The 8,447-nt window shown below is 49.2% G+C and overlaps 1 non-coding gene across 1 annotated transcript; it reads right to left on the reverse strand.

Annotated features, from left to right (window-relative positions):
- Positions 1–5,903: 5,903 nt before the first annotated feature.
- Positions 5,904–6,025, reverse strand: LOC114806803. Its single transcript, XR_003754865.1, has one exon. It is a non-coding gene; the product is annotated as a U6atac minor spliceosomal RNA (small nuclear RNA).
- Positions 6,026–8,447: the final 2,422 nt, after the last annotated feature.

Below are 8,447 nucleotides of genomic sequence, written 5' to 3' on the forward strand. Positions count from 1 at the left end.
ATCCCCTGACTCTCAGGCCCGGGCTCTTTCCCCTAGGTCTTTCTGCTCCTTGCGGCCTTAAGGAGAAGAGCTGCAGAACAGGTTCTTGGAGAGACATATCTATCTTGTCAGTCAGTCAAAAGCACTTACTGAGCGCAGAACACTGTACTCCACACTGGGGAGAGTACAATACAACAATAAACCAACACATCCACTGCCCACCATGAGCTTACCACCTATCTTGCTCATCTGTTGCCCAATTCAACTTTCCAAGAGCTTAATACAGCGCTCTGCACACAGTAAGCGCTCAATAAATACGAATGAATGAATGAATGAATCTCCTGCCACAAGCCAGTCCGCCTTCTTCCTTCCTCTAGTATTGATCTACTCACTGTGCCTCGATCAAGTTTATCTTGCCACCGACCCTCTGCTCATATCCCGCCTCTGGTCTGGAGCTTCCTCCTCCGCTTTATTAAAATCGAATAATTTTAATAATTAAAATCCCATCTCCTCCAAGAGGCCTTCCCTGATTAAGCTCTCTTTCCCCCCACTCCCTCTCCCTTCTGTGTCACCTCTGCACTTCCATCTGGACCCACGAAGCACTTAATATTCACTCCCCCGAGCCTCCCGGCACTTATGTGCATATCTGGAATCTATTTCTATTGATGTCTGTCTCCTAATCTGGACTGTCGGCCCCTTGTGGGAGAGGAGAGTTTCTTCAAACCCTGTTATATTGTGCTCTCCAAAGAGCTTAGGACACTGCTCGGCACAAGTGCTCAAAAATACCACTGATGATGATGATGCTCTCCCACGCTTTACCTACAGTACATGCTCAAAAAATATAATTAGTTGACTGACTGATTGATGGATTGAGAGAAGAGGGCTCTGGGCTGGGACTGAAACAGGCCACTGGCCACGTGTTGACATCCTCATCGACAGAAATCGCCCTAAAGAACATCTGGAGACGAGGAGGCTTCTAACTATAGATGTATATTAACCTTTCATGCTCGGAGCTGTTCTGGGTCCTCTAATCTCTTCACATTATATTTCCTCTTCCAGGGAGCTCATCCTTTCACTTGATTTCAGTTAACATCTTTCTGCGGATGACGCCAAAACCAATCTCAACTTTATCCATCTTAAATTCATCCTCCCTTGCTTTATCTCACCTTTCTTCCCCCTGGAAATATTATTTCTACATCAATATTGAATCACATGCCCATTGCCCTCGCCAGCTGTTTCAAATGTTTAACTCATTCATTCAATCATTCATTCAATCATTCAATCAATCTTATTTATTGAGCGTTTACGGTGGGTGAAATGCTGTACTAAGCTCTTGGGAGAGTACAGTATATCAACAGACACATTCCTGTCTACAGTGAAATCAGAGACCAAATGGGGAGACAGACATTAATAGATAAATAAATAAAATGAATACATAAATAAATGAATTATAGATATATAGATATATATATAGATAGATACTATATCGAGCGATAGATATCAATTCCCTCCTTAGACTCCCTGTCCCTCCCTCTTCCTACCCCACCCCCTCGACTCTCCCATCTTTCTCAACAATCCCACCTCCACCCCAATCTACTCATTCATTCATTCATTCATTCATTCATTCAATAGTATTTATTGAGTGCTTACTATGTGCAGAGCACTGTACTAAGCGCTCGGGATGAACAAGTCGGCAACAGATAGAGACGGTCCCTGCCGTTTGACGGGCCTACGGTCTGATCGGGGGAGACGGACGGACGAGAACGATGGCGATGAATAGAGTCGAGGGGAAGAACGTCTCATAAAAACCGATGGCGACTAAATAGAATCGAGGCGATGTACATCTCATTAACAAAATAAACAGGGTGATGAAAATATATACGGTCGAGCGGACGAGTACGGCGCCGAGGGGACGGGAAGGGAGAGGGGGAGGAGCAGAGGGAGATGGGGGGAAAAGAGGGTTAAGCTGCGGAGAGGTGAAGGGGGGGAGGCAGAGGGAGTAGAGGGAGAAGGGGAGCTCAGTCTGGGAAGGCCTCTCGGAGGAGGTGAGTTTTAAGTAGGGTTTCGAAGAGGGAAAGAGAATCAGTTTGGCGGAGGTGAGGAGGGAGGGCCTTCCGGGACCGCGGGAGGACGCGGCCCGGGGGTCGACGGCGGGACGGGCGAGACCGAGGGACGGCGAGGAGGCGGGCGGCGGAGGAGCGGAGCGTGCGGGGTGGGCGGTGGAAAGAGAGAAGGGAGGAGAGGTAGGAGGGGGCGAGGTGACGGAGAGCCTCGAAGCCTAGAGTGAGGAGTTTTTGTTTGGAGCGGAGGTCGACGGGCAACCACCGGAGGTGTTTAAGAAGGGGAGTGACATGCCCAGATCGTTTCTGCGGAAAGATGAGCCGGGCGGCGGAGTGAAGAATAGACCGGAGCGGGGCGAGAGAGGAGGAAGGGAGATCGGAGAGAAGGCCGACACGGTAGTCTAGCCGGGATATAAAGAGAGCCCGTAGCGGTAAGGTAGCCGTTCGGGTGGAGAGGAGAGGGCGGATCTCGGCGATATCGTAAAGGTGAAACCGGCAGGTCTCGGTAACGGATAGGACGTGCGGGGTGAAGGAGAGAGACCAGTCCAGGACGACACCGAGATCGCGGGCCCGAGAGACGGGAAGGACGGTCGTGCCATCCACGGCGATAGGGAAGTCCGGGAGAGGAAGGGGTTCGGGAGGGAAGATGAGGAGCTCGGTCTCGCTCACCTTGAGTTTTAGGCGGCGGGCCGACATCCAGGCGGAGACGTCCCGGAGGCGGGAGGAGACGCGAGCCCGAAGGGAGGGGGAGAGGACGGGGGCGGAGATGTAGATCTGCGTGTCATCTGCGTAGAGATGGTAGTCGAGGCCGTGAGGGCGGATGAGTTCGCCGAGGGAGTGAGTGTAAATGGAGAAAAGAAGAGGGCCGAGAACTGACCCTTGAGGAACTCCAACAGTTAAATGATGGGAGGGGGAGGAGGCGCCCGCGAAGGAGACCGAGAACGACCGGCCGGAGAGGTGAGAGGAGAACCGGGAGAGGACGGAGTCTGTGAAGCTAAGGTGAGATAAGGTATGGAGGAGGAGGGGATGGTCGACTGTGTCAAAGGCAGCAGAGAGGTCAAGGAGGATCAGAATGGAGTAGGAGCCATTGGAGCATACCATAGGAGCAATCTACCCCTTCCACCTGAAGTTCCAATCCCTAGCCTTGCTACTTATAAATCCGCAATTTATTTGACCGTCTGTCACCCCCTCTGGAATGGAAACTCCTTGAGAGGTGGGACATGTCTCCCAGCTCTGGTGTACTGAACTTTCCCAATCACTCAGTACAGTGTTCTGCACACGATCAGCACGTATTAAATACCGTTGACCGATTCACTGGTCTCTCTACCTGTGACTCTCATCAGACCCGCATTTCCGATTGCTACCGCATGCAGATCTGTCTCCTACTGAGAGCTCACCTCCTCCAAGAGGCCTTCTCAGACTGAGCTTCCCCTTTTCCCTCTGCTCCCTCTGCTCCCTCTCTGCCCCCCCTTCACCTCCCCTCAGCTAAGCCCCCTTTCCCCTCTTTCCCTCTGCTCCTGTCCTTCTCCCTTTCCCTCCCCTCAGCACTGGGCTCCTTTGCTCATCTGTATATATTTTTATGACCCTATTTATTTTGCTAATGAGATGTACATCCCCTTGATTCTATTTATTGCTATTGTTTCTGTCCGTCTGTCTCCCCGATTAGACTGCGAGCCCGTCAACGGGCGGGGATTGTCTCTATCTGTTGCCAAATTGTACATTCCGAGCGCTCAGTACAGTGCTCTGCACATAGTAAGCGCTCAATAAATACTATTTAATGAATGAATGAATTCAATGAATTACTTGATTTTGAGGCTCCCAGTCCCGGGATGGTAAAAAGGCGAAGGGCTCAGCCTCCCTGGTTGAGGACACCATGCCAGCATGGCTTAGCGTTAAAAACCCGGGCCTGGGAGCCAGAGGACGTGTGTTCTTATCCTGGCTCCTCCACTTGCCTCCTCTGTGACCCTGAGCGAGTCACTTCACTTCTCCGTGCCCATGTTTCTTCATCTGTGGAGTATGGATTCTCCCTCAGTATGGATTGTGTATGTTGAGCACAATGAGTATGGATTCTCCCTGCTCTCCTTTAGCCTTAAAATGTTAGCCTAAATTGGGACAGGAATTGTGTCTGACCTATGTACCTTGTACTTATATAACTTGGTATCTAGTACAGATATGAATACATAGTAAACACTTAACAAATAAGATTATTACCGTTATTAGTAATAGTATTCCCACTGTGGACAGCAACATGGATGACCAACTGTCTCCAGGCTCCCTTTTGGTCTTTGTAACATATACTATACAATATCATTTACCTAAACCACAGGTGAAGAGTCATCAGAGAGCACGAGTTTGCCAATTAGACCGTAAGCCCGTCACTGGGCAGGGATTGTCCCTGTTACCGAATTGTACATTCCAAGCGCTTAGCACAGTGCTCTGCACATAGTAAGCGCTCAATAAATACTATTGAATGAATTAATGTGATGAATTGAAAAAATTGGGATAGCATGGATGAAAATCAGAACCTCCTCCCCACAGTAGAAACAATGTTTCCTTCATCATGCCTTAAATCGTCAATATCCCGGTCTGCATGATTCCCATTTAGAGATCAATAAATCAGTTAATCATATCTATTGAGCACTTACTGCGTGCAGAGTGATGTACTAAGCGCTTGGGAGAGAACAATGTAATAATAAACAGTCACACTCCCTGCCCACAACGAGCCCACAACGGTCTAGAGGAATAGGGTTAAGGTTTAGGTTTAGGGTTGGCGTTAGGTTGAGAGTTAACCGTAGGTTTACGGTTAGAATTAGGGTTAATTCTAGGACTAGGGATGGTTAGGTTTAGGATAGGGTTTGGGTGAGGGATAACGGCAGGTCTAAGGTTAGGGTTAGGGTAGGGAAAGGGTAAAGTTAGGATTTGAGCTGGGGTTAGGTTTAGGATTAGAGATCCATTCATTCAGTCGTATTTATCGAGTACTTACTGTGTGCAGAGAACTGTACTAAGCGCTTGGAAAGTACAATTCGGCAACAAAAAGACAGAATCCCTGCCCACAGCGGTCTAGAAGCGGAGAGGAGACAGAAGCCAAAACAAGTGAACAGGCATCAATAGCATCGATATAAATAAAGAGAAAAACCTGGTTAGCTGCCACGAAGTAAGTTCATTCGTTCATTCAATCGTATTTATTGAACGCTTACCGTGTGCCGAGCACAGTACTGAACGCTTGGAAAGTACAATTTGGCAACAGAGACAATCCCTACCCAACAACGGGTTCACAGTCTAGAAGGGGGGAGACAGACAGAAAAACCAAACAAGTAGACGGGCATCAAGAGCGGCAATATAAATAAATAGAATTATAGAATGCTAAAATAATAAATATGTACATATATACAGAAGTGCTGTGGCACAGGGAGCTGGGTAGAGCAGAGGGAGGGAGGAGAGGGGATGGGGAGGGGAGGAGGAGCAGAGGGAAAGGGAGCTCAGTCTGGGAAGGCCTCCGGGAGGAGGGGAGCTCTTACTAGGGCTTTGGAGGTGGGAAGAGAGTTAGTTTGGCAGATGTGAGGAGGGAGGGCGTTCCAGGCTGGAGGTGGGACGTGGGCCGGGGGTCGACGTCGGGACAGGAGAGATGGAGGCCCAGTGAGAAGGTAAGCGACGGCAGAGGAGCGGAGCGTGCGGGCCGGGCTGGAGGAGGAGAGAAGGGAGGTGAGGTAGGAGGGAGCCGGGGGATGGACAGCTTGGAAGCCAAGAGGGAGGAGTTTTTGCTTCATATGACGGTTGATAGGCAACCGCTGGAGAGTGTTGAGGAGGGGGGTGACAGGCCCAGAGCCTTTCTGTAGAAAGATAATCCGGGCAGCAGAGTGAAGTATAGATTGAAGTAGGTGGCGATGCCTTAACCATAACTTTACAACCACGTATTGTAAAGGCCACTAGGACCTCTTCCATCCTTCTCAAGGGGAGTGCTAACCTTGTCTCCTTTCATGCAACACAATGGAGACAGACTGGCTCCTAGACAAGCTGATCCCCCTGTGTTCACCCCAGCGCTTAGAACAGTGCTCGGCACATAGTAAGCGCTTAACGAATACCAACATTAACTTCATCCTCAGTTTGTATCGGGCTTCCACAAGACGCTCCGGTCAATTTAGGAAGATCGATCCTGGTGAATCACTGATGGGATTTAAGCTCCTATTATGTCTAGAGGACTTTGCTAAGTGTGTGGGAGAGTAAGATAGGGCCAGCGCCCACAATCTCTGTTCTCAAGAAGTTTATAAAGTAGAGAAGAAGACACCACTCGGAGCTAATTTCCAGATAGGAGGAGGAAGAAAAGGCGGCTAGGAATATGAGTCAGAGCTTAATCGTCACTTAATTGTTTGAGTCAGTATGTACACAAGTGCTCCAGGTGTTTTGAGTAATAATAAGAATAATGTTGGTATTTGTTAAGCGCTTACTATGTGCCGAGCACTGTTCTAAGCGCTGGGGTAGACATAGGGGAATCGGGTTGTCCCACGTGGGGCTCACAATCTTAATCCCCATTTTACAGACGAGGGAACTGAGGCACAGAGAAGTTAAGTGACTTGCCCACAGTCACACAGCCGACAAGTGGCAGAGCTGGGATTCGAACTCATGAGCCCTGACTCCAAAGCCCGTGCTCTTTCCACTGAGCCACGCTGCTTCTCCGATGTACACCCATGTAGACTTAGTACAGAAGGAGCAATTACTGGGTGGGGAGGGAGAGATAAATTAACAGGGAAAGTTTTCTGGAGGAGCTATTATTCTAGAAAGGCTTTAAAGATGGTAAAGTCCCCGGTCTTTAGCCCTAATCCTTGGAGCAATTGCGCATATATTAGACCATAAGCCCGTCAAAGGGCAGGGACTGTCTCTGTTACCGACTGGTCCATTCCAAGTGCTTAGTCCAGTGTTCTGCACATAGTAAGCGCTCAATAAATACTATGAATGAAGATATCTTTTCTGCTCAGTGATTTTCTCTACTTGTAATTTAGAGGAATGTCCATCCTCCCCTCCAGATTGTAAACTCTTTGTGGGTAGCGAATGGTTCCACTACCCCTTCGGTTCTCTTCCAAGAGCTTGGTACGATGATCTGCCGTCAATGGATCAATCAAACAGTGATATTTACTGAGCATTTAACCTGTGCAGAGCACTGTACCAAGAAATTGGGAGAGTCCAATTTAAGAATTGGTAGACATGTTCCCTGCTCACAACGAGCTTGCAGTCTGGAGCGGGGAGTAAGCATTCGTTCATTCATTCAATAGTATTTATTGAGCGCTTACTATGTGCAGAGCACTGTACGAAGCGCTTGGAGTGGACAAATCGGTAACAGAGACAGTCCCTGTCCTCTGACGGGCTTACGGTCTAATCGACTGTAAGCATTCAATGAATACCATTGCGTGATCGGTTGAAGATCATAATAGTGATCATAGCATTTGTTAATTACTACGTGCCAAACACTGTTCTAAGCTCTGGGGTAGAGATGAGGTAATCGGGTTGTCCCGCGTGGGGCTCACAGTCCTAATCCCCATTTTACAGATGAGGTCACGGACGCACAGAGAGGTTAAGTGGCTTGCCCAAGGTCACACAGCAGACAAGTGCCAGAGCCGGGAATAGAACCCCCGTCCTCTGACTCCCAAGCCCGGGCTCTTTCCCATTAAGCCAACCCTTCTGTCTTTCTACTGCCCACACGCTCCGCTCCCCTGCTGCCCACCTCCTCACCGTCCCCCGTCCTCACCTAACCCGCCATTGACCCCTGGCCCACGACCTCCCGCGGTCCTGGAATGCCCTCCCTCCTCACCAAACTCACTCTCTTTCCCTCTTCAGAGGCCTACTGAGAGCTCACCTCCTCCGAGAGGCCTTCCCAGACTGAGCTTCCCCTTTTTCCTCTGCTCCCTCTGCTCCCTCTCTTCCCCCCCCTTCACCTCCCCTCAGCTAAGCCCCCTCTCGCCCCTTTCCCTCTGCTCTTCCACCCTTCCTTCCCCTCCCCTCAGCACTATGCTCATTTGCTCAATTGTATCTTGATTCTATTTATTGCTAGTGTTCTTGTCCCGCCGTCTCCCCCGATTAGACCGTAAACCCGTCAAAGGGCAGGGACTGTCTCTATCCGTTACCCATTTGTCCATTCCAAGTGCTTAGTACAGTGCTCTGCACATAGTAAGCGCTCAATAAATACTATTGAATGCATGAATTTGTATATATCTTTATTGTCCTATTTATTTTGTTAATGAGTTGTACTTCCCCTTGATTCTATTTATTGCTATTGTTTCTGCCTGTCTCTGTCTCCCCCGACTAGACGATAAGCCCATCAATGGGCAGGGATTGTCTCTATCTGTTGCCGAATTGTCCATTCCAAGCGCTCAGTACAGTGCTCTGCACATAGTAATGGCTCAATAAATACTATCG

The sequence above is a fragment of the Ornithorhynchus anatinus genome, chromosome X1 (assembly GCF_004115215.2).
Source record: "Ornithorhynchus anatinus isolate Pmale09 chromosome X1, mOrnAna1.pri.v4, whole genome shotgun sequence".
Lineage (NCBI taxonomy): Eukaryota > Metazoa > Chordata > Mammalia > Monotremata > Ornithorhynchidae > Ornithorhynchus > Ornithorhynchus anatinus.